This window comes from Zea mays, chromosome 1 (assembly GCF_902167145.1).
Source record: "Zea mays cultivar B73 chromosome 1, Zm-B73-REFERENCE-NAM-5.0, whole genome shotgun sequence".
Lineage (NCBI taxonomy): Eukaryota > Viridiplantae > Streptophyta > Magnoliopsida > Poales > Poaceae > Zea > Zea mays.
The window spans coordinates 168698815-168723992 of NC_050096.1; the positions used below are offsets into that span (position 1 = coordinate 168698815).

At 45.6% G+C, this 25178-nt stretch overlaps 1 long non-coding RNA gene across 1 annotated transcript in view; it reads left to right on the plus strand.

The window, feature by feature from the left end:
- The window catches only part of LOC118476072 (uncharacterized), a 58333-nt gene extending 34615 nt beyond the window's left edge, over positions 1–23718 (plus strand). Inside the window, exon 3 of the long non-coding RNA XR_004855376.1 lies at positions 23217–23718. This is a non-coding gene — a long non-coding RNA (uncharacterized lncRNA). The remainder of the gene's footprint in view (positions 1–23216) is intronic.
- Positions 23719–25178: the final 1460 nt, after the last annotated feature.

Sequence of the window (25178 nt, forward strand, 5' to 3'; positions counted from 1 at the left end):
TCACTGCACGACGGCAGTCGGGGTCAGTTAGGCATTGTACGCCAAGGCGGTGAGCCCTGATCTGCTGACGGGGAATCGATGGGGACGGTTGATGTGTGTGGGGACGGAGTGCCCCTACACGTCGTGTGTTTAGGTTTACCTTGCAAGGTTTAAAAACTCGATTCGAATCGTCTGCTTCTCGCAGCTAATGAGACTGCTTCATCCATGCTGCTACATTGAGTAACAAGTGAAATTTTGTTGAGATGATACAAGATGTTGATTGCTAAAAATGTTTGCTACTATGTATGAATAGATAGTACATCTTAGCCTTAAGAGAGTCACACTTAATTTTGACAAAGTTAAAACTTGATTTAGAAACTCAGCTAGTGCTTTTGGCAACCAAACCCCACAGCCAAACAGCTGCATGTCTAGAGGTAGAGGAGTAGACTCCTCACACCGGGTAAGTCTAGCTGAGTATTAGTATACTCAGCCTTGCTTGTGGCATAATTTTACAGGATCTCTGGAGGACATGGTTGCTGGAGTGACTTGGCCGTCCATCTTGCCACCGGGTTGGACTGTCGAGTGGGACCCTACCTCGGCTGAGGAGGAGCATGAGGAGTGATGGGACAGGCTTCCCCATCTCTCTGTTTATTTATCGTTAGTTTTAATCCGCTGCACTTCGAACAATGATGACTACTTTTGCAAAACTCCGATGGTGATGTAATAATTTAATACTCATCCATGTATGGTTTTATGCTTTATTGTATTTGCTCTGTGACTCACCTTCGAGTGAGATTGTGGTACTTGATCCTATCAGTGGCCGTGTCGGACTAGATCCGAGGGATTGACGGGTTATTCCCATTTAAGTGTGGTCTAGCCTCTAAGGTAGGGCTCAGGCACTTAACTTGGAATAATTCGGACAGTTCCGCCACAGCTGGTATCGGAGCTTGTACCACCACAGAGGGATCAATAAAATATGAATACCATTATTTTCCAAAAAAAATAAAACTTGATAGAAACAGTGTTGGATAGATAGGAGAACGAGCCGGATAGACCTAGGACGTGAAGCCTTAGGGTGATAGACGGGTAGCTAGGTGGCTAAGTAATTGGGCCCTACAGGCCACTCTTACAGGATGGGAGTTCTTCCCTATTCCTTTTATCTTGTTGTGAGGTCGTTCAGGACGAGCATGCATGCATTCTAAATTAAGCAAATGGATAACTGAGTAAAGACGTAGAAACAAGATAACCACCAACTAGGTCCCCAGTACCTTTTTAATTTAACTAGAGAAAGGCTGAGTTTTATTTTTCTTGTTCTTTTTATAATTCTTTTTCTTTTACTTACGCTTAACCGTACACAGATGACTTCCCACGGATCCTCAGAGGACGGAAATGCACTATCCCACACTGACGGGCTTGCACGAGAGGGCTTTCCCCGCATTTTGTGGGAGGTACTTGAGGGGGCTGGATACACGACACCCCTCAGTACGCGGTGCAGCAGTTCGAGAAGCACCGAGTGCCCCGCTGTAGGGTGAGGATGACCTTGGAGCCTCATCCCCTGCAGCCAGGCTGGCGCTCTTTGGACTCCGATTCTTTCGGATACCGAGCTGAGGACACGATCGAGGCGATCGCTCTGCATGGATTGACCACCTTCTGCGGATTCCATCCTTTGGAGCTGGCTACCCACCCCATTGGCTTGTTCCCCGCCGAAAGGGAGGATGACCCAATGTGGAAGGATCGGGTGGAGCATGCCAAGGATATCTGGGCCATCTACCCAGGACAGACTGCGCACTTGACCGTACGGTGCATGAATGCTCTATACCGTCTGCAAGTGATGCGCGGTGAGGCGATGTCCCATCTGATGGCACTGTTGGAGGCCACGAAGATTACTTTGGATAACAGGGAGGAGCTCGTGGTTGATTTGTCCACTGAAATGGTGGAGAAGGACTTGCAGGTGGAGCAGCTATCCACTGATATCCAAGAGTTGGAGGAACTAGTGGGCACCAGGGAGAACACCATTGAGGTTCTCGAGGATCAGCTCATTAACACTCAGCAGCAGTTTGCTGAGGCTAACGAGCACCTGGATATGCATCACCAGGAGATCCAGGACCTGGAGGCCAACGAGGACGTCGACATCGAGGGAGGAGATGAGCCTGCCTCTAGTGTGGCTACTGCTGGCTCAGGGAGACCACCTTCCCCCGAGTCGAGTGTTGCCTCGTTCGCTCACTAGGTGTTCAGGATAGGGTTAGAAGTTGGAAGGTAGGACTCCTCGCAGCTAGCTTAGCTTTTGCACCCTTGGGGTACTAGGCTAGATAGAGTTGAGTCTTTTGAGACAATTGATGTAACCGTGATAAACTCTCTTGGAAGCATGTTTGATGGATGCTATTATCAGTTTAAATTGGAAGGAAAAATTTATGCCTTTTAAAATCCTTTTGTTGAAGTTGGAGTCTATCATTTTGTTTTTGACTCTTTTCGCCGCGATAAAATCTTGAACTTGGAAATATGGTGTTAAGTATATATGTGGTTTTTCAGATGGCCGGGAGGCAGCGTCGTGGCCAGAACGAGCGCGTTCCTCCACCGCCGCCACCACCTCCCACTCTGCAGGAGCTCATGGCTCAGCAAAATGAAATCTTGAGACAGCTGGCTCAGCGTCAGCCACCACCTCAGCATTATGGTGGTGGAGACCATCAGCGTCACCCCGCGGCAGCTACCTACCAGGAGTTCCTTAGTACCCAGCCTCCATTGTTCACCAGGGCAGAGGACCCACTTGATGCAGATGTGTGGTTGCGAGTGGTGGAATCCAAATTCCCACTACTTCATGGAGCTTGCTCAGAAGTCACCAAAGTCAGGTTCGCCACCCAGCAGCTTCGCGGACCCGCAAGGACTTGGTGGGACCATTTTCTTGCCATGCAGCCAGAGGATCGAGAGGTGGAATGGAGGGAATTCAAGGCAGCTTTCAGGGGACACCATATACCAGCCGGGATTATGGACCGGAAGCTCAATGAGTTTTTGGCACTCACTCAGGGCAACAGGACAGTGTTGCAGTATGCCCAAGCTTTTAATGACTTGTGCCAGTATGCTGGATATCACGCAGACACGGATGAGAAGAAGAGGGACAGGTTCATGAGGGGGCTCAGCACTAAGCTCCGTGACCGTCTCAACACCGTCAGGGCCAACAGCTACAATGAGTTGGTCAACATGGCTATCTCCCAGGAGGACTGCATTACAGCTCGACAGGCAGAGAAGAAGAGGAAGACCCCTGTGGCAGGACCTTCAACTCAGCCACAGCGCTTCAGGATTGTGTCCGACACTCAGAGCAGGGGACCCCAGCAGCAGCAAGGAAGATGGGTGATCCGACCACAGCAGCAGCAGCAGGCACCCAACCGCACCCAGTTTCCAGCTCAGAGGAACAATCAGCAGCAGCAGTACCGCCAGGCAAATGACAACAGGTGTTTCACATGTGGCAACACCGGACATTATGCCAAGAATTGCCCTAGGAACCAGCAGAGGCAGGGGCAGAATGTCAATCAGAGCCAAGGAAAGAGACAGAAGGTGCAAGTGAGGCAGGGCAGGCTGAACTTCACCACTATGGCTGATATTCCAGAGGGAGCACCCGTCATGACTGGTATCTTTACAGTTTTGAATTATCCTGCTATTATTCTTTTTGATTCTGGTGCATCGCATAGTTTTATCAGTGCCAAATTTAGTGCCAAGTGCCAGTTGCCTTTTCACCACACCAATGGGGGTATCACAATTTCAACACCAGGAGGCAGGGTTGCCACCTATCAAGTCAACAGGCATGTGCCCGTAAAGTTTGGTAGCCTTATAATTAAAACCACCCTCCTCATTTTAGGGTTGGATAGCGTGGATATTATATTGGGAACTGACTGGTTAACCAGGCACCAAGCAGTTATTGATATTGCAGCCAGGGCCATTGAGGTGCACTCACCAACTTGTGGTGAAACCACACTATATCTGCCTGGCCAGGGATGCACCCGTTCTTGTGCCTTTGTTATGATAGGATCCCCGGTGGAAAAGATCCCAGTGGTTTGTGACTACCCGGATGTGTTTCCGGATGAGTTGCCAGGGATGCCACCTGACCGAGACATTGAGTTCGCAATTGAGTTGCAACCCGGGACTGCTCCTATCTCCAAGAGACCCTATAGGATGCCTCCCGCGGAATTGGCAGAACTGAAAAAGCAATTGCAAGAGTTGTTGGATAAGGGGTTTATTCGCCCAAGTACTTCACCATGGGGATGTCCAGCATTATTTGTAAAGAAAAAGGATGAGAGTTTGAGGATGTGTGTTGACTACCGCCCTCTCAATGCGGTAACTATTAAGAACAAATACCCACTGCCCCGTATTGATGTTCTGTTTGATCAATTAGTGGGAGCCAAGGTATTCTCCAAGATAGACCTTCGCTCAGGTTACCATCAGATCAAGATCCGTGCCAGTGACATTCCTAAGACGGCTTTCTCTACCAGATATGGGTTGTATGAGTTTTTGGTGATGTCTTTTGGGCTGACCAATGCCCCGGCTTATTTTATGTACCTGATGAACTCAGTGTTTATGCCAGAATTGGACAAGTTCGTGGTCGTTTTCATTGATGATATTCTGGTCTACTCCAAGAATGAAGACAAACATACTGAGCACCTGCACATCGTGCTTCAGTGGCTGCGCGATCATCATCTTTATGCTAAGTTGTCTAAATGTGAGTTCTGGCTGAAGGAGGTTAAATTCTTGGGTCACACAATTTCTCAGGATGGGATATCAGTTGATCCTGAGAAGGTACAAGAGGTAATGGATTGGAACCCCCCGACCACAGTGAGGCAGATTCGGAGTTTTCTGGGATTGGCAGGGTATTATCGACGATTTATTCCGGATTTCTCCAGAATTGCCAAACCAATGACTGAACTGTTGAAGAAGGGAGTCAAATATGATTGGAGCCAAAAGTGCAAAGATGCCTTTCACACTTTGAGGCAGCATTTGACAACAACCCCAGTGCTAGCTCAACCTGACAACACCAAGCCATTTGAAGTTTATTGCGATGCTTCTGGTACTGGATTGGGATGTGTCTTGATGCAAGAGAACAGAGTCATTGCGTATGCTTCCCGAGCACTCAGACCCCATGAGCAGAACTACCCTACACATGACTTGGAATTGGCAGCTGTGGTTCATGCTCTTAAGATATGGAGACACTATTTGATGGGAGCTCACTGTAACATCTACACTGATCACAAGAGTCTCAAATACATCTTCACTCAGGCAGATCTGAACATGAGGCAGAGGAGATGGTTGGAGTTAATCAAGGACTATGATTTGGAGGTGCACTACCATTCGGGCAAAGCCAATGTTGTGGCAGATGCCTTGAGCAGAAAGGCCCAGTGCAATTGTATGAGCATGGATGCAAGAGTTACCACCCTGTGCGATGAGCTGTGCAAGCTGAACCTGGAAGTTGTTTCTTCAGGTGACTTAAGTTATATCTCGGTGGGGCCCACATTGCAAGAGCAAATAGTGAGGGCACAAATTGAGGATAAGGGTGTTCAAATGATTAAGGAAATGGTCAAGCAAAAGGCAGAGAAATACAAGTGCTTCCGTCAGGACAGCAAGGGAATTTTATGGTTTGGAGACCGATTGGTTGTTCCCAAGAACCCTAAGCTCAGAAAGAAGATACTAGATGAAGCTCATCTTTCCAAATTCTCCATGCACCCTGGTAGCAACAAGATGTACCATGATCTCAGATCTTTATATTGGTGGACCAGAATGAAGAGGGAAATTGCCAAGTACATATCCGAGTGTGATACCTGTCAGAGAATCAAAGCTAGTCATTTGAAGGCAGCAGGCCCCTTGCAACCCCTTCCCATACCATCTTGGAAATGGGAGGACATTTGCATGGACCTTATAGTGGGATTGCCCAATACCTCCAGGCACCATGATTCTATTTGGGTCATTGTGGACAGGTTGACTAAGACCGCTCATTTCTTGCCTGTGCACACCACCCACCGGGCAGAGAAGTATGCAGAGATCTACATTGACCAGATAGTTCGTCTGCATGGGATACCAAGGACTATAGTCTCAGACCGAGGAGCACCTTTTGTGACACGATTTTGGGAGCAATTGCAGGAATCACTTGGGACCCAGGTCATACGAAGCTCAGCATACCATCCCCAAACCGATGGCCAGACAGAAAGGGTGAATCAGATTTTGGAAGACATGTTGCGGGCATGTGCACTACACTACGGAAAAGATTGGGACAAGTGTCTTTCCTTGGCAGAGTTTTCTTATAATAACAGCTACCAGTCCAGTCTAAAGATGGCACCTTTTGAAGCCTTGTATGGGAGAAGATGCAGAACCCCGCTGAATTGGTCTCAAGTAGAAGAGAGGGAAATTTTTGGGCCAGATTTGGTACTTGAAGCAGAGGCAAAGGTCAGAGTCATCAAGAAGAACCTAGAAGCTGCTCAAGCCAGACAAAAGAGCTATCATGATAAGAGGCGGAAGCCTCTACATTTTGAGGTGGGAGATCATGTTTATCTTAAGGTATCACCAACCAAGGGTGTCCAGAGATTTGGGATCAAGGGCAAGTTAGCTCCTCGTTACATTGGACCCTACGAGATCAAGGAAGCTTGTGGACCCGTAGCCTATCAACTGGAATTGCCACCTCACATGTCAACAGTTCACAATGTGTTCCATGTATCTCAGTTGCGGAAATGTGTTCGCCTACCCACTGAAGTGCTGCCAGAACCAGATATTGAGATAGAACCAGACTTGTCCTACCAAGAGTACCCTGTCAAGGTATTAGATCAAAAGGAGAGATCAACTCGGGCAAGGTCAGTCAGAATGTATAAGGTTCAGTGGAGTCACCATTCAGCAGAAGAAGCCACATGGGAGACTGAGGATTTTCTACGCTCTCGCTTCCCCGACTTTCTGCCCAAAGGAGTCGGTACGTAACCCCAAAACCCCACCCCCACCTGCCCTTTGAATTCAATTATAAGAAAAACTTAGATAACAAGGATAGTCTAAGTTGTGGATTTAACTTAAGAAGGGCTTCCTTCTGAAGTTGCAAAGAGAATGACATTCGAAGAGCAGTTACTAAGAGAAACTTGAGTATAAAGAAAAGGTAGCACACCCACACCCCTTCAAGCACCCCTCCAAGGGACTCTACCTAAAATCTCGGGACGAGATTCCTTTAAGGGGGGAGGGCTGTAACACCCCAGGTGTTACTCAGGGTGTCCACCCAGGGCTACTCCCTTTTAACCCATTATCACATGAAGATTGATATGGGCAAAGTACCTCAAACTTGGAATTCAAGGTCCTAAGCAAGTGCAAACTATCTTGGATATCATGCCCTAGCTTGTCATGCACATCTAAGTGGGAATTTCCCAAAACCCTAAAGCAAACCCCTCTTGGGCAATAGGAACCCTAATTGAAGCTAGGATCAAAAGGTCATGTAAACCTTATGATCATGGCTTGGGCCAAATATAAAAGTTGTAATATACTTCATAACCTACAATTAATAGTAAGGAAGTACCCCCAAAAAGTTTTCAGAAAAGTCCTAAAAAGTTCACCTAAGGTTCAGCTCAAGGGAGAATTCAGATTTTGCCTAAGTATAAAAACTAACCCTTGAACAAAGATTCCACATGTTCACCTTAATCCAAATTTCAAAACCCTTCGACCCAATTGACAAAGTGGCGCCAAATTAACCCTAGAATACCCTGGAAATAGATGACACCTACCCTAGCGCATTTGACATGACTTGGCACCATTTTTGTCTCGGTTTGGTCATGTCTGACACAGCCAACTTCCCACCCTCATATCTCTCTAACCCGACCACATCTATTCTTGGAACTTACATGAACTAGGTAGCTCTAGGTGCAGGGAAGAGATCTCCCACAGGCGGTAGGGTAAGATTCGTACGTTTTGGCCGCTCAGCAGAGGGAAGAACACGGGCAGAAGCAACGAGCCACGTGTTCGACGCGCTCTGAGCTCGCCAGAGCACGCCCGCGCGCGCCCCCGCGTGCCCCGCGTCGCGCCAACGGCCAGCCGGCGCCCTGTCCTGCGCCCGCGCCTATAAAGCCCTCCCGGGCGTCGGTTACACTCTTCTGCACACGCTCAAGCCTCACCGGAGCTCAGTTCACCGCCGTTTGCCCGTGCGCGGCGTGTCCGCGGCCACTCGAGCCACTGCCGCCGTAGACCGGCCAGTCCAGCTTTCCCCAGCCTCATCCAACCCTCGGAGACGAGTGTGCACACCTCGGTGAAGCTCCCCGAGCAAGGAATCGAAGCCTGCTTCGCCGGAGAGGCCAGTCCACGGTCGCCGGAGTTCTCAACCCCGCCGGAGTACGTAGACCGGGTAATCCACTCAACCTTTCTTCGATTCCTTGTGCACACGGTCTCTACGTTACCCCAGGAAGCTCATCGTGCCCTCAGATTGAACCAGATCGCCGTGGTTTGGCCGGTACACTCGCCGCCGACGAGAACACCCGCCTGCGCTCGTGGACCGAGTGATTCCGGCCATCCCCGCCGTCGAGCCGCACCTCGCTGTGACCGCCAGAGCCTCCCCGAGCCAACCCTGCCCTTCGCCGGACCTATCTCGCCGCCGGTAAGCCACGCCACCCTTTTCTTTCCCATGGGTACTGTTTACATTGGGGGAAGGACTGCGGGTGAGAGGAAGAGAAGGTCAGGGGGCTTTTTGAACTGTCAGCGACTCAGGGGAATAGTGGCGCAAGGGTAGAACTGCGAAGATTGATTTAGCCTTAACCCAGGGACCTCGGTGTAAACTGTTTTTCCAGGAAACTCATATTAAATCTGTTTTTATTTTGAACAGAGACTTTAAAAAATTCATAACTTCTGTTTAGTTCACCCAAATTTGGTCAAACCAATTTTGTCAGACTCTAATTAATGTAACCCACTTAAGAAAAATATAAAACCCCCTAGGTGCTATGGAAAACTTTAAAGCTCTGATTTATTTATAGTTTTGGCCAAAAGCTCAATAATAGGGCTAGAATTAGTTGCACTATTTGACTAGGGTTAGAAAAATTTGGAGAAGTGTATATCTACCTACTGACCTGTTTAAAAATGTTAAACCTCTCTGTCCACCCAATTAAGTTAGTTTTTGCCCCTTATTTTACAATATGCTCAAGGTTAAGAAAAATAGAAAATGTGATTTAAATAATGAACCAGAGGGCACCTCTATTTTTGTTAGGATACTTATTCAAGGTAGTTCACTGGAAAAATATATCATACCCTGTTTTAGTATAAAATAAGTAGGATACCTTTTATTTTAATAAAACAAGGGAAACTTAGAAAAACCCTACAAAAATAACCCCAAGGTGAAAACACCCCCACCCTTGGGATAGTTAATGTTTTGTTATTAAGAACTTAGGAAAAATATGAAATCTGCTGTTTGACATTTTTCAAATAACAATGTAGTAGAAAGTGCCTTTTTGACTTTAAACTTTAGAAAATCATAACTAAATAACCACCCCTTAGCCTTCTGTGGTTTTTGGCACAGAAACCTATTATTACTGTTAGATGCCAACAAAAATAACCTTTAAGACAGACCCCACCTCTAATTAAGAGATGTAGTGTAAAGTGGCTCATTTTACACCACTCTTGTTATTTTTGTCTAAAGCATATCCTTATTATTTTGAGCCTCAAATTCTTAAAACAAGCTAGAAAAGCAAATAGCAACCCACTGTAATTTTTACAGAATTTTTGGAAATTATTAAACCACTATCATAGTTCAAACCTACACTAGAAACCATAAGGAGAAATTAAAGTGAGGAAAAATAAATAAGGGTAATTAGTGTCATCCTAAAACCCTTGTAAATTGTCCACTGAAATGTATAAAGACAATACAAGTCCACTATGTTATCTCCAATAAAAACCTAAGCCTAAAAGGTAATAAGTATAAACCACTTGGAGCCTCGCATGACCAAGAAACCCTAAGTTACTCCTTAACTTAGTTTTCTCTTAGCATAATGTTATTAAATCCTGCATCATCATGACATTCATGTTCATTGCATTCGATAGACTGTAACCTTGCTGACGGAGAGTACGTCCTCGTGCTGGAGCAAGGAGCTGCTCAGGAGGTAGCCCCGGATCCAGCACCAGAGCCTGCACCAGAGGACCTGCCTGCCACTGCTTTGGAAGGCAAGCCCCGGTTTTATGCATAACCTGTTATTTATGCTATTTTACTGCACTTATTGATTGTAGGATTGAATGTGCACTTAAGTGTAGGAGTTGTTTGAAAACCCTAGTTGCATGATCTCTGGAATCCTGTTGAGATGAATACTAGTATGCTAGGTCGAGTAGCTGCTTTATTAAGTAGGATCTCGGTAGAAGTCGAGTGATTTTTCTAGCACTCGCGCGAGGTCAGGAAATTGGTTGTATCCACTTTCTTATCATAATGATGCTGGTTTGTGGACAACAATCCATGGGGATTGGTTGTTCACGGGATAAAAATTTGAATAAGGATTAAGGTGTGGTACCGTGAGTCAAGCGTTTGAACGTACTAAACATATACCGAGAAATATGGTAAATCGGTAAGCCTAGTACCTGATTGAACCTGGCAGTGGACTTTACCCCTCACGCGACCTGAGACGTGGTCTCCCATTCCGGTTATGGTGGGTACAAGTGTGGTCACTGCACGACGACAGTCGGGGTCAGTGAGGCATTGTACGCCAAGGCGGTGAGCCCTGATCTGCTGACGGGGAATCGATGGGGACGGTTGATGTGTGTGGGGACGGAGTGCCCCTACACGTCGTGTGTTTAGGTTTACCTTGCAAGGTTTAAAAACTCGATTCGAATCGTCTGCTTCTCGCAGCTAATGAGACTGCTTGATCCATGCTGCTACATTGAGTAACAAGTGAAATTGTGTTGAGATGATACAAGATGTTGATTGCTAAAAATGTTTGCTACTATGTATGAATAGATAGTACATCTTAGCCTTAAGAGAGTCACACTTAATTTTGACAAAGTTAAAAACTTGATTTAGAAACTCAGCTAGTGCTTTTGACAACCAAACCCCACAGCCAAACAGCTGCATGTCTAGAGGTAGAGGAGTAGACTCCTCACACCGGGTAAGTCTAGCTGAGTATTAGTATACTCAGCCTTGCTTGTGGCATAATTTTACAGGATCTCTGGAGGACATGGTTGCTGGAGTGACTTGGCCGTCCATCTTGCCACCGGGTTGGACTGTCGAGTGGGACCCTACCTCGGCTGAGGAGGAGCATGAGGAGTGATGGGATAGGCTTCCCCATCTCTCTGTTTATTTATCGTTAGTTTTAATCCGCTGCACTTCGAACAATGATGACTACTTTTGCAAAACTCCGATGGTGATGTAATAATTTAATACTCATCCATGTATGGTTTTATGCTTTATTGTATTTGCTCTGTGACTCACCTTCGAGTGAGATTGTGGTACTTGATCCTGTCAGTGGCCGTGTCGGACTAGATCCGAGGGATTGACAGGTTATTCCCATTTAAGTGTGGTCTAGCCTCTAAGGCAGGGCTCAGGCACTTAACTTGGAATAATTCGGACAGTTCCGCCACAGGAGGCGGGGGTGGGGGAGGTACGATTTGTACCTCCTGGTGGTGCTGGTATGCGTGGTGCGGTGGGTGCGGAGCGGGGCCGTGGATGTATGGCGGAGGGGGTTGCTGATATGTGCGCGACAACTCTAGGGTTGTCGGCTGGCTGCGCCTGTGCCATCCTGTCTCTGGTGGCCTTCGTTTCTGGGCAGTCTCTGGTAGGGTGGGCGTAGTCTTCGCCATGGAACAGGCAGTAAAATCTGCGCGGCTGCTGCGCGCGTCCCTGGCCCCGACCACGAGTTCCGTTCCCGCGGCCCTGTGGGGGATACTCCTGGCAGCGAGGGGCCTCACCAGCGGGGTGCTGGTTGGCGATGTTGTGCACCTGCTGCTGATTGCGGCCGTCCCGACCGGAGTCTGGCTACGAAGGCCTCGTCCACGTGCGGCTGGACTGTGGGGTGTCTTTGGGTTTCCTCTGAGACTCGACTTTGCGCTGGTGGAGCTCTTCGGATCTGGCATATTTTTCAAATAGCTGATACAACTCCTGGAGGTTCTTGGGCGGATCCCTGATGCAGTGGCTGTAAAGGACGCCGGCCCGAAGGCCACTGATGGCGTAGTGGATGGCGATTTGGTCATCGACCGAAGGCAGTTGTGACGTGAGGGTCAGAAACTTGCGGTAGTACTCCCGCAGAGTCTCTTTTTCCAGCTGCTTGCAGAGTGAAAGTTCGGCCAAGGCGTCAGTGTCTGGGCGGTACCCTTGGAAGTTGAGCAAGAATTTGTCGCGGAGAATTCTCCAGGAGTCGATGGACAGCGGCGGCAACCTGGTGTACCAGGTGAGGGCTGGGGCCTTCGAGGGCAATGATAAATGACTTGGCCATCGTGGCGTCGTCCCCTCCGGATGATGCAACGGCCACCTGATAGCTCATAATGTACTGTGCGGGGTCAGTGTTGTCGTTGTACTTGGGATAGGTCCCTGCCCTAAAGTTGGCGGGCCATGGTGACACTTGCAGGTGAGGCGCCAGGGGACTTCGCTCATCGAGATAGTTGATGCCTTGGAATGCCGCGACGTGTGGGACGGCGTGTCCGCGCTGAGGGATGAACAGGTCTTCGATTTGTGCGCGCTGCTGGAGGGGTGGTCCGTGTTGCAGGCCGAGGAGGCCTTCGCTCTGCATGAGGGCGATCTCTTGTTCAAGTTCCTGAGCCTTCTGCTCTTCGTCGCGTATCATCTGTCGCACCTTGGCTTGTGTGGACACGCGTTGGCGCTTGGCCTCGAGGATCTCTTTTTGCTTCTGGAGGTTGCGGTTCTTGATGCGCAATGCGCGCAGTTGTAGCTGTTCTTCTGCCGAAACGCCGATGACTTCGCCGTCCTCGGTGGCGTCCGCGCCCTCTGGTGGAGCGAAGCCTAGGGGGAAGTTGTGGTTGTCCTCCAGAGCTGCAAGTGCGGAGACTGCCTTCGGGAGTGGGTTGCTCATTGTGCTGCCTCTTGCTGAGTGTGTTGTCTTCGCAGGCCTCTTGGTGGGTGGTGTCGACAAGGGCCTTGCCCTTTTTCTCGGCCAGCAGTGCTGCCTTCGCAGCCTTGTCAGCCTTCGAGGTAGCTCTCTTGGGTGCCTTCGCGGGTGGTTTTTTCGTAGCACGAACGGTGGGCGCCAAATGTTGGAACTTGCTCTCCTGGGCAAGTTGATCCAACGGGGGAGTGAAGCAACGTAAACAGGGTTTTTGCTCAAGATGGCAATAGCTCTGTTAATCTAGCTGTTGGGGACTTGTTCTCAAATGCTATGAATTAAGAACAAGGCAACATAAAGTGTTAAATGTTAAATGTCCTTCATCCAACGAGGCATTATTCCTTTGAGGATTAATGAACCTTGGACGAAGGCTGATGACAATACGATTACGAAGATTAAATCTTCATAATTGTAGTTTAATGGATTGTATAAAATAACATAAAGTATAGAGTATCAAAGGTAAACGAATCATAAACGAACCACATTGCATTTACTCAGTATATTTAATTATTGAATACAGTTGTACCTCTGCCTTGGCAAAGATTGGTTTCCGAATGATGCGGTTACAGATACAGGAATGCGTGAACAGTAGAGGAATACTGTTCACTATTTATAGGCACAGGGCACAGCCTGTGAGAGATTACAAGTATGCCCCTTATGAAAGTTTACAACATTGACTCAGACCTTTATGGACTAAAAGGTCATTCTATCTTTAAGTCGGTTTGTAATACCGAAGCTTCATGAAGAGGAACCTTCGACCATCTTACACAAACAGCTTTAGCCGAAGGTTGCTTCTTCCTAAAAGACCTTCGGCGACGAAGCACAGGCCCAACAGTAGCCCCTTTCGAGGTGCTAGATCGTTTTTCGTAACGAGCTTGATCCGTGAAAAAAGTCTCTTTAAGCTTCGGAGCGCCGAAGGTCTAAAAAACACCTTCCCTGAGCTCGTTGTCGAGAAACGATTCAATTTCTCGGCGTGTAGCGGGCCCGCCTTTCAGAGTTACTGTTCGGTCTCTGCGGTCCACCGCGCAGCGAGTGCGAGCGGGTGTCCGCCTGGTGTAAAAATCCTGGCGCTTCGCCTTCTTACCTGCAGCACTATATAAAGAGACGAGTAGGTGTGAAGTTACCACAGTATTCATTGCTATTTGCACTGTTTTGCTGCCAAAATTTTTAACCGTCGCCGAAGCTTGTCTGTCGGAATCGAACGAAGCTCCAGTTTGATACCTGCTTCGGAGGAAGAAAGTATTAACGTTCCACAAGTTCATAATTAAATGGCCAGAGTACGTTCTACTGCCAGGGTTGAGCGTGAGGGGGACGAGACTGAAGCTTCGGAGACTGTTCCCATCTCCGAAGCTATGCAACGATCAGGGCTGGTGATTTTGGAAAAAATCCCTCATGACGATGCAGATCAAGCAGAACAAACAATCGCTGAAGCAGAAGAAGAAGATATGGAGGAAACTGATTCTGAAGATGATTATCGCATTGCCATGCCAAGCAAACCCAGCCACTTGGACTTCGGGAAATCTACTGTTTCGAAAGCTGATCTGTCCAAGATGGTAAAATCGGGCTTTTTTACTGAAAATCAGAAGAAGCTATTGCGCTTCGGGGGAGAAGAGACTACCCCAAAGCCGGAGAAGGATGAAATTGTTATTTTCAAAAGCTTTCTAAAAGCTGGATTAAGGTTCCCCCTACATGGGATTATTGCAGAGGTACTGAAGAGGTTCGGTATTTATTTTCACCAGCTGACCCCCAACGCTATTGTTAGACTTATTGTTTATATCTGGGCACTCCGAAGCCAAGCAGTGGAACCATTTGCGGACAGCTTTTGCCGGGTTCACGAGTTGCATTATCAAACGAAGGCTAGAAGGGATGGACTGCACGACAATTTTGGTTGTTATAACTTCGCCTATCGGAAAACTACTAAGTTTCCTGTAATTAGCTACCGAAGCAAATGGGCAGCAGGCTGGAAATCTGAGTGGTTCTATGTCAAAGTTGATGACGATAAGGAAAAGCTTGTACAAAGTCCACTTGAATTAATCTTCGGAGAAACCCGACCTCGCTGCAACATGACACCCGAAGGTCCAACACAACAAGCAATGAGCGAATTTAGAATTATTTCAGAGCATATCAGCACAAGGGACTTGGTTCAAGAGTTCTTAGCTTTCAAAGTTTTTCCCAGCTTAAAAGAATGGGAAATGCCGAAGCTACAAGGGGAGAAGAAAGAAGGTGAACTTGTACGTTTACCTTACTACTTCAAATTTAAGAAATACTTTAAAGCACCTTGCCAAGAGTGGTTGGAAACGATTGAAGCGATGTGCAATGAAATACTTGGCAATTATTCTAAAAAAGAAGATCAGTTGATGACCGCAGCCTTCGGTACCCGTCCGAAGCGAAGGCTAAATCGAGTGTTGGACGCCTTGGGCTTCGATTATCCTGATTATGAAAATCTGAACAAAGGTGTTGGGGGCCAAAAAAAAAAGGATAACTGAGGCCATGAATGAAGAAAAAGAACCAGTAAAGAAGAAAATTCCGAAGAAGAGGAAAACTTCTTCTCCGAAGCAACAAATATCCGAAGCAGAAGAAACCCCCGCATCACCTTCTGCAGCTGTCATTGAGGAAATTCTGAAGGTAATGACTGAATCCTTACCTGCGAAGCTAAGTCCACTGGGCCCTCAACTGACAAAGTTTTTTCAGAAGGACAAGGAGCCCGAAAAATCGAAGAAAACAATCAAGGCAAAGAAACAAAGAATTATTACCGTGACTGAGGTAATCGACAAGACGCCGCCAAGAGCTTCAGCTCAGAAAACACCAGCGGCCGCAGAGGAGACAGATATTGAAATTGCACCTTCGGAGGCCGCAGCTGCCGAAGCTGCCTCAGCTGAAGGTTTGAACCTGGAGAGCACAATTGAACACATTGACCAAATACTGCTAGACATGGCTGCGGAAGAAGCTACCACCGCCGCCGAAGAGGCCGTGACCGCAGCGTCGGGGAAAGGAAAAGAAATTGCTGATGAAGCTTCAGAGAACGAGACCTTCATGTTTCAGAATTTAGTTGGAGAACATCTATCAAAAGCTGAAATAGAAGAGCTTAGAGAGTATGCCAAATCCTGTGGATACAAACCTGGGGCACTCCTCTTCGGAGGCGTTGATGATGAGAAATTAGATTGTATTCGAGATCAAACAGGAGCCAAAATTATCAGTACTCTGTCCAAAAGTATCGGCTTCCCGAAGCTAGAAACAGACATCAGCCGCTACCGACGACAACATGTCGTTGGTAGTTTATTTTATTCCAACTTCAAGGTGAACCACTTGTCCCTTTACTGTTTCTAATAATAAAACATGTCTGACGAAGATTGTTTTCGTGCAGAGTATGCTGTTGAGCAAAGCCTTGCAAATGCAGCAAGATTTTGAAGATAAGAAGCACGAAGTTATGATTGAAAATTTAGAAAGCAGAATAAAGGAGCAATCGGATGCTATTGAGAAAAAGAACTTTGAGCTCCAGGCAGCCGAAGGTTCATTGGCAGAAGCTGAAGCAAAAATAACAGAACTAAACACGAAGCTTCTCCGCCAGTCTGAACAGTTCGAGCGAGAAAAGCTAGAGCTTAATGCAAGACTTGAAGCCGAAGCTCAACAAAATTCAGATTTGAGAAAACTATTGACAAGCCTTCAAGAAAAATGTCTGGAATTTAGCAACAAATGCATTCAACGCTTAAGAAAGATTTTTTACTCAGTTGGAGCTAGTAGTGAAAAATTCACCCCCTCAGCTGAAGATCTACCGAAAACCTTCGAACATATTGAGGGGGAGATTGACGAGCTCGACGAAGTCATAGCTGGGCACGGTGACTTCTGTGCCTGGGTGGCTTCTCGAGGCACTGCTGCAGCTTTCCTGAAGGCTGGCTGCGATCATGCAAAGATTGTCAATAGGCCAAATTTCACTTTATCACCATCAATCCTGGATGACATTCCTGATCTCGCCCGGAGTATCTCGAATAGATTTGTAAAAATGATATGAACAAAGGGTGGGCGAGAAAAGGCTGGAGACGAAGCTCGTAGCCACCTTGAACCAGTAAGAAACCATACCTTGTGCTTACCTCTTCCTGTAAGCTTGATTTTGACTTACAACGACCTTAATCTTATAGGATGACGAAGCCGAAGCCGAAGCTCAAAAATGACGCCGAAGCCGAAGCTCCTTGGAGATTAGATAGTAGACTGTAGACAGTACTTGAGAAACTTTTGAGATAACTTTTGTAAATGTAACTAAAACTTTTGAGATAACTTCTGTTCATACCTTGTTATATATCCTTATCCTTCCATTGAGAAATGCTTTGATGTGGTCGAAATTTTCTTTTTGAGCCGAAGGCGAAAAAACACCTTCCCTTCTTTTCGTACGCAGCAAAGCATAGAAAACAACATTTTTCCTCTTTTTTTCGAAGCTCCCCTTTTTGTACACGAAGCTCTTTCTTCCCCTTCTTTTTCCTCTTTTTGCCGAAGCAACCATTTATGCCATGAAAATGATTATCCTACATATGCCTAGATGAATGTTTATGAATGCAAATGCTATGATGTAATGCGATGTGCAAATGAATGGCCAAACACGTATCCGAAGCCATATTCATAGCCATTATTTTCTTAAAAACAATCGCACCTCAGCTCTGCATTCCCTTAGGAACGACTTTGGAGCTTCTTCGCCTTTACTTTTGGCGGAATCAGCGTTGACTTTTCGCTGTAAGCTCTGCATTCCCTTAGGAATGACTTTGGAGCTTCTTCGCCTTTACTTTTGGCGGAATCAGCGTTGACTTTTCGCTGTAAGCTCTGCATTCCCTTAGGAACGACTTTGGAGCTTCTTCGCCTTTACTTTTTGGCACTCGATGGTGCGTTCTCAGCTTTTACATTTACATTCCTTGGGGGATTTTGCTCTTATAGAACTAAAAAAGGAAATTACATGTGCTGGCCCCATTAAAAACCTTTCTCCCCCTTCGGAAAGGAAAAGGGTGCCATGAAAGAAAAATATGAAAAATTACATCGAGTTATACATAATATCGCCGAAGCTCATCCGCATTCCAAGACCTAGGAACGTCGTTGCCGTCCATATCCTTCAGTCTGTATGAACGGGGTCTTGACGAAGATGCTACTAAGAAAGGTCCATCCCATTTTAACTGCAACTTGCCCACTGTTTCTGGGTTGGCCACTCTCCGAAGCACCAAGTGTCCTGGCTCAATATTCTTTAACCGAACCTTTCTATCTCGCCATTTAATTGTTTCGGCTTGATATTTATTAATGTTCTCCACGGCTTGCAGCCTGATCCCTTCTAAAGCATCTTTTTCCACAGAATAAGCAACTTCGGAACCTGATTCTGCCGAAGCTATTACCCTTATTGATCCAGTTTTAGCTTCCTCTGGAGTTATTGCTTCGTCACCGAATAATAACTTGAATGGAGTAAAACCTGTAGACCTTGATATTGTTGTATTGTGGCTCCACACCACTTTGGTTAACTGATCTGGCCATTTTCCCCTGGGTTGATTGAAGATTAACTTCATTATTCCTGTCATTATGATGCCATTGGCTCTTTCAATGAGTCCATTTGACTCCGGATGTCTGACTGATGCAAAATGGATCTTCGTACCAATTTGATCACAGAAATCCCTAAATGCTTCGGAGTCAAACTGTGTTCCATTATCCACAGTAATAGCCTTTGGTACCCCGAACCGACAAACAATATTTTGCCAAAAAAACTTTTGGACGGTGGCCGAAGTTATTGTGGCTAAAGGCTTTGCCTCAATCCATTTAGAAAAATACTCCACCGCCACTACAACATATCTTAGGTTCCCTTGGGCCGGTGGTAACGGACCTAACAAATCAAGGCCCCACCTTTGCAATGGCCAAACGGGTTGTATGAGCTGTGTTAAAGACGAAGGTTGTTTTTGATCTCGTGCACATCTCTGACAACCTTCGCACTTTTGAACTAATTCCGCTGCATCCGAAGCTGCCTTCGGCCAATAAAATCCTTGGCGGAAAATTTTTCCAAGTAACGGCCTAGACCCAATGTGAGATCCACACAGGCCTGCATGTATCTCTTTCATCAACTCTATACCTTCGGTTCTGGATAAACACTTGAGTAGCGGAGCACAAACTCCATGCTTGTACAACTCCCCTTCTATCATGACATATGGACGAGCTCTTGCCTCTATCCTCCTGTTATAAGCTTCGTCATCTGAAAGGAATTTTCCCTGAAGATAAGAGATGATCTCAGTTCTCCAATCTTCGCTATACACAGGAGATATACTGAGGACTGCCCTTTCAAGAAGTTCCACCGAAGGTGCTTTTATTGTTTCGAAGAATACATCCGAAGGTAAAGGCAGCCCCTGTGCTGCTGACTTAGCTAACAGATCAGCATGCTCATTTTGTCCTCGAGGGATATTTTTGACAAAAAATCCTTCGAAGGAAGCTTCAACTCTTCGAACCATATCCAGATATTTTTCAAGCTTCAGGTCCTTAGCCTTGCAACTCTTGTCAATATGGCCCGAAACAACCTGGGAATCAGTTTTAAGTATAGCCCTTCTGATTCCCATTGCTTTTAGCTTCCGAAGACCTAGAAGCAAGGCTTCGTACTCGGCAATGTTATTTGTGCAACTAAAATCAAGCTTTGCCGCATAACAAGTTTTGACCTTGGAAGGTGAAACCAACACAGCAGCCGCTCCTGCTCCGAAGGTTCCCCAAGATCCATCACAAAACACTATCCATGCTTCGGCGTCTTTATTTGCTTCTTCCTCCTGAGCCCCTGGCGTCCAGTCAGCAATGAAGTCTGCTAACGCCTGGGACTGAATCGAAGATCTATGAACATATTCAATACAAAATTCATTGAGCTCTGCAGCCCATTTTCCAATCCTTCCAGTAGCTTCTCGGTTCCTCATAATATCTTTCAGAGGTTGTGAAGAAGGAACGATTATGTTGTAAGCTTGAAAATAATGCCGAAGCTTTCTAGATGCCATCAAAACAGCATATAACACCTTCTCTAATTCTGTGTAGTTTTTCTTTGATATACTGAGAACTTCAGATACAAAATATACTGGGACCTGCTTCCTGGCTTGGCCATCAAGCTTCTCCTGGACAAGTGCTGCACTTACCGCTGAGTGCGAAGCTGCCACATATAATAATAAAGGAGCCCCTGGCACAGGTGGAGTTAATGCTGTTAGATCTATTAAATACTGCTTCAGGTCTTCGAAGGCCTTCTGCTGGATTGGTCCCCATTGAAAGACTTCGGCTGACTTCAGCACTTCGAAGAATGGTAAGTTTCTCTCTGCTGATCTGGATATGAATCTATTGAGAGATGCCAACCTTCCTGTCAATCTTTGAGCCCCCTTTTTTGTAGTTGGTGGCTCCATCCGAAGTATAGCTTCAATCTTACTTGGATTGGCTTCAATTCCCTTTGTTGAAACCAAGCATCCTAGAAATTTCCCCTTCTTTACTCCGAAGACGCATTTTTCTGGATTCAACTTTAAACCAGCTTGTCTGAAACTGGCGAAGGTCTCCTGCAAGTCAGCAATATGATTCTCCTGCTTCGTGCTTTTGACAATGATGTCATCAACATAAGTTAGCACATTTCTGCCTATCTGAGATTGGAGGACTTTCGCAGTCATTCTGCTGAAACTTCCTCCAGCGTTTTTGAGCCCCTCAGGCATCCGAAGATAACAATATGTGCCACTTGGAGTTATGAAGCTAGTCTTTGGCTCATCCTCCTTCTTCATCCAAATTTGATGATAGCCTGAATAACAGTCTAACAGACTCATGAGCTCTGAAGAAGCTGCTGCATCAACTAAAGAGTCTATCCTTGGCAATGGGAATTCATCCTTCGGACAAGCCTTGTTAAGATCTGTAAAATCAATACACATTCGCCACTTGCCATTAGCCTTTTTTACCATAACGGTATTAGCTAGCCATTCTGGGTACTTCACTTCTCTGATGACTCCTGCACTGAGGAGTCTTTTGACTTCGTTACGAGCACCTTCGGCCTTATCATCTGACATTTTCCGAAGCCTCTGTTTTCTGGCTCTAAAGGATGGATCAACATTAAGCGAATGTTCAATAACATCCCTATTTACTCCGCAGAGATCATTAGCTGACCATGCAAAAACATCTTTGTTGTTGAACAAAAACCTTATCAAGGTTTTCTCCTGCTCTTCGGATAATTGAGAGCCTAACAGCACCTTCTGCTCTGCTATGTCCTCACATAAGAGCATAGGCTTCGGCTGATCTGCTGAAGCTGCTTTCTCCCTTCTGAATTTGTACTGTTCACAAGCTTCAGCTCCATCTATGTTATGGATTGCTTTTGAGTCAGTCCAATTACCTTCGGCCTTTCTGGCAGCTTCCTGACTTCCATGTATAGCGATGGGTCCTTGATCCGAAGGTATCTTCATGCAAAGATAGGCAGGATGAAGAATTGCTTCGAAAGCATTGAGGGTGCCACGACCAATAATTGCATTGTAAGGGTATTCCATGTCAACAATGTCAAACACAACTTGCTCAGTTCTAGTGTTGTTGACGAACCCGAAGGTTACTGACATGGTGATCTTGCCCAATGCTACAATCTGCCTCCCTCCGAAGCCACAGAGAGGATGTGTAGCATCATGAATCTTATCTTCTGGCTCTTGCATTTGTCTGAAGGCCTTAGCAAATATGATATCAGATGCACTGCCTGTGTCAACCAAGACATTATGGACCAGAAATCCTTTGATAACACAAGAGATAACCATGGCATCATTGTGTGGGTAATCCTTGAGATGAAGATCCTCTTGGGAGAAGGTAATGGGAATGTGAGACCATCTTGACTTGATGAAGGGTCCTTGCACCCCAACATGCTGTACCCTTCTCTGTGCTTCCTTCTTTTGTTTCTTGTTAGCTGGTTCTGAGGACGAACCACCTGTGATCGGGAGCACCAGCTTCGGGTCCGAAGCAGCTCCAGCTTGGTCATTGAACGAAGCCATCAGTTCGAGAAGTGGAAGTGAGTTCACCGGAGGTGGGCGCCAATGTTGGGGACTTGTTCTCAAATGCTATGAATTAAGAACAAGGCAACATAAAGTGTTAAATGTTAAATGTCCTTCATCCAACGAGGCATTATTCCTTTGAGGATTAATGAACCTTGGACGAAGGCTGATGACAATACGATTACGAAGATTAAATCTTCATAATTGTAGTTTAATGGATTGTATAAAATAACATAAAGTATAGAGTATCAAAGGTAAATGAATCATAAACGAACCACATTGCATTTACTCAGTATATTTAATTATTGAATACAGTTGTACCTCTGCCTTGGCAAAGATTGGTTTCCGAATGATGCGGTTACAGATACAGGAATGCGTGAACAGTAGAGGAATACTGTTCACTATTTATAGGCACAGGGCGCAGCCTGTGAGAGATTACAAGTATGCCCCTTATGAAAGTTTACAACATTGACTCAGACCTTTATGGACTAAAAGGTCATTCTATCTTTAAGTCGGTTTGTAATACCGAAGCTTCATGAAGAGGAACCTTCGACCATCTTACACAAACAGCTTCAGCCGAAGGTTGCTTCTTCCTAAAAGACCTTCGGCGACGAAGCACATGCCCAACACTAGCTTCTCAAGGGCACTGTGCGGGGGTATTTATAGGTATCTGAGTGCCCAGCGTCCAGTGTTAAAGACGCATGTGCCCTCAGGTGCCTAAGTTTTCCCCGGAATATTCCCATAAAGCGGGGTTACAGACTGTAATTACAGGGAGACCTTTACAACCTAGGCCCGTAATGCGCAGCAGCCACGCAGGGCCTGTCACAATGGGTCGGATCACACGTGGGCCTCCATGTTGGATGAGGCCGCAAGACAAGATGACCTCGCCACAGGTCTTCGTCCGGCGACGCGTAGGCCGAAGGGTAAATCTGCCAGTCGTCTTGTCTCCGTTGGTACAGCGAGGTCGGCGAAGGCATCGAGCGAAGGGTGGCGTCTTCGCCTTCGCCCCAACACTACCCTAAGATTTATTCTCATGTGACTGACTATTCACTGAAATACTTGTTAATTGCCAAAATGGATTTGCAACTTAGAATGCACTTTCTAGAAATGTTCTGTGTTACCACAGAATTGCTAAGTTTAAAAAATTATATTTGCCACTTGATGTCTGGCTTTGTAGTTTTTCTTTATTCATTATATATTAGGTAAACAATCTGATAAAATTACATTTTATCTTCAGCAGTACACCCTATTAAGGAGTGGAAGCCAAAATCGACAAAGAAGTCACCGACCATCAATGCAGATAACAGTGTAGCTGATGCTACATCTCCTTCAGCTAGCAACTGTGAAAGTGCCAACACACTGAATGTAAATGAATTTTCTGAAAAAATTCACAAACTAACTTGCATGAGGTGGAGCATGTTATTATTCTAGAACATCTTCGTGTGCAAGTGAAACAGATTCAATACCTATTTTGTTCAGTTTGTTGTGATATTAGTGGAATGTCAGAGCTAATGTTTCTGTGAGCAAAATAGAAGCATCGAACAAAGAAGAAATCCATAGTGTGTGTGCCACTTGATTTTTTATTTTGTGCAAACTAGACATCTCTAACAGAGAAGAAATTCGTAGTTTGTTTAGTGCTTGTGATTTTTTTTTAGTCTTTGATAGTGCTCTAGACCACAGATGTGCTTCTTTTGTTACTAAATCTGAATGACAACTCATTTTCTTTTCTGTTGAAGGTGGTTGATCCGTTGATGGTTTCCTTCCCATGGAGACTATTGAAGAAAAACTGAGAGATTTAGCTACGAGCTGTATTCAGGACTGCCAAGGGAACCCACTTACCAATCTGGCCTGGTGAAGTGCCCTTATGCACAAAGTAATGGCGGCCACACATCGTTTTGTGTGATCAACCAGCATGGTCGGGATGGAATTAGGCATCTGGAAGCATTTGCCTTTCCATTTGCTCTATCAGTATCCCTTGCGCAATATATTTATAATTTCAAAGTGTGTGTTTTTTCTTTCCTAAAGTTAGACCCTGTTTAAAACCTCTAAAGCTAATTGTTAGCCAACTAATAAGTTGTTAGATGGTTTTAGCTGGGTTGAGGCAGCTAACAGCTAATGACTATTTGAGAGGTATAGCTAACAATTAGTGGGTCCATTATCTGATCCGTTTTAAACCTTTCAGTTAATTATAGATGCCAACTATTAGTTTTAGAGGTTTGGAACAGGACCTTAGTCTGTCTGCCGGTGTACGGATTTTGTGTAATGAAACATGTGAGAGTGCAAAACACTTAAATTTCTATGCTTCATGTACCTGCGAATGTCGCTGGGGTGAAGAAACATTGGAAAAGGAATGAAAACTATAGCACTAGAAATTTGGGGTTTCCAAGCAAATGAATTCAGAGTATTCAGCATGAGGCACACACACTTTGAAATTATAAATTGTCGAAAAGATGTAAATCCCCAACCAGTTTATCAGGAGAGTGCACTCTAAGGATAGAGTGATGATGCTAGGAGTGTGCATCAGGAGGCGATGATGATAAAGAAGGCATCGAAGACTTTGTGATGTCTTTACGGGCTAAGGTACTACCTGCTGGTTCATTGAAATAAGCAGCATCAATTGGCGCATCTTGGGCTTCATGTTGTCTTCAATGGTGAGTCTCTCCTGACTGCTACCTTGTGGTGCTCTATTTATGATGAACTAATAACCAATTTAGAGTGTATTTAATGTGGCAAGCTTGTCAAAAATCTAGAAATGCTTCTTTGGGTAGAATTATTGGACTATACTGTGGTTGGATTGGATGGACTATCACAGTTCAGAATTCAGATTTACTTTGTTAAAGCGAAAATGCTTGCCACTTCTTCTAGAGCAAGTGAATGGGGTATGAGTTGGATGTTTTAAGTCTCTGTTTCCATGTACATTTGTCTCCACCTTGTGTTGTGGGGGTTTCAGCCCTGGGCAATTCCTTTCCCCCTTATATATAAAAAATGGTGGACCTCATGTTTAACTTCATTTTAACTTACTTTTTGCTTTAACTGTATATTACTTTTTTGCTTTGTATGAAGATCTATATAGCTACCCTAAGATTTATTCTCATGTGACTGATTATTCACTGAAATACTTGTTAATTGGCAAAATGGATTTGCAACTTAGAATGCACTTTCTGGAAATGTTCTGTGTTACCACAAAATTGATGAGTTT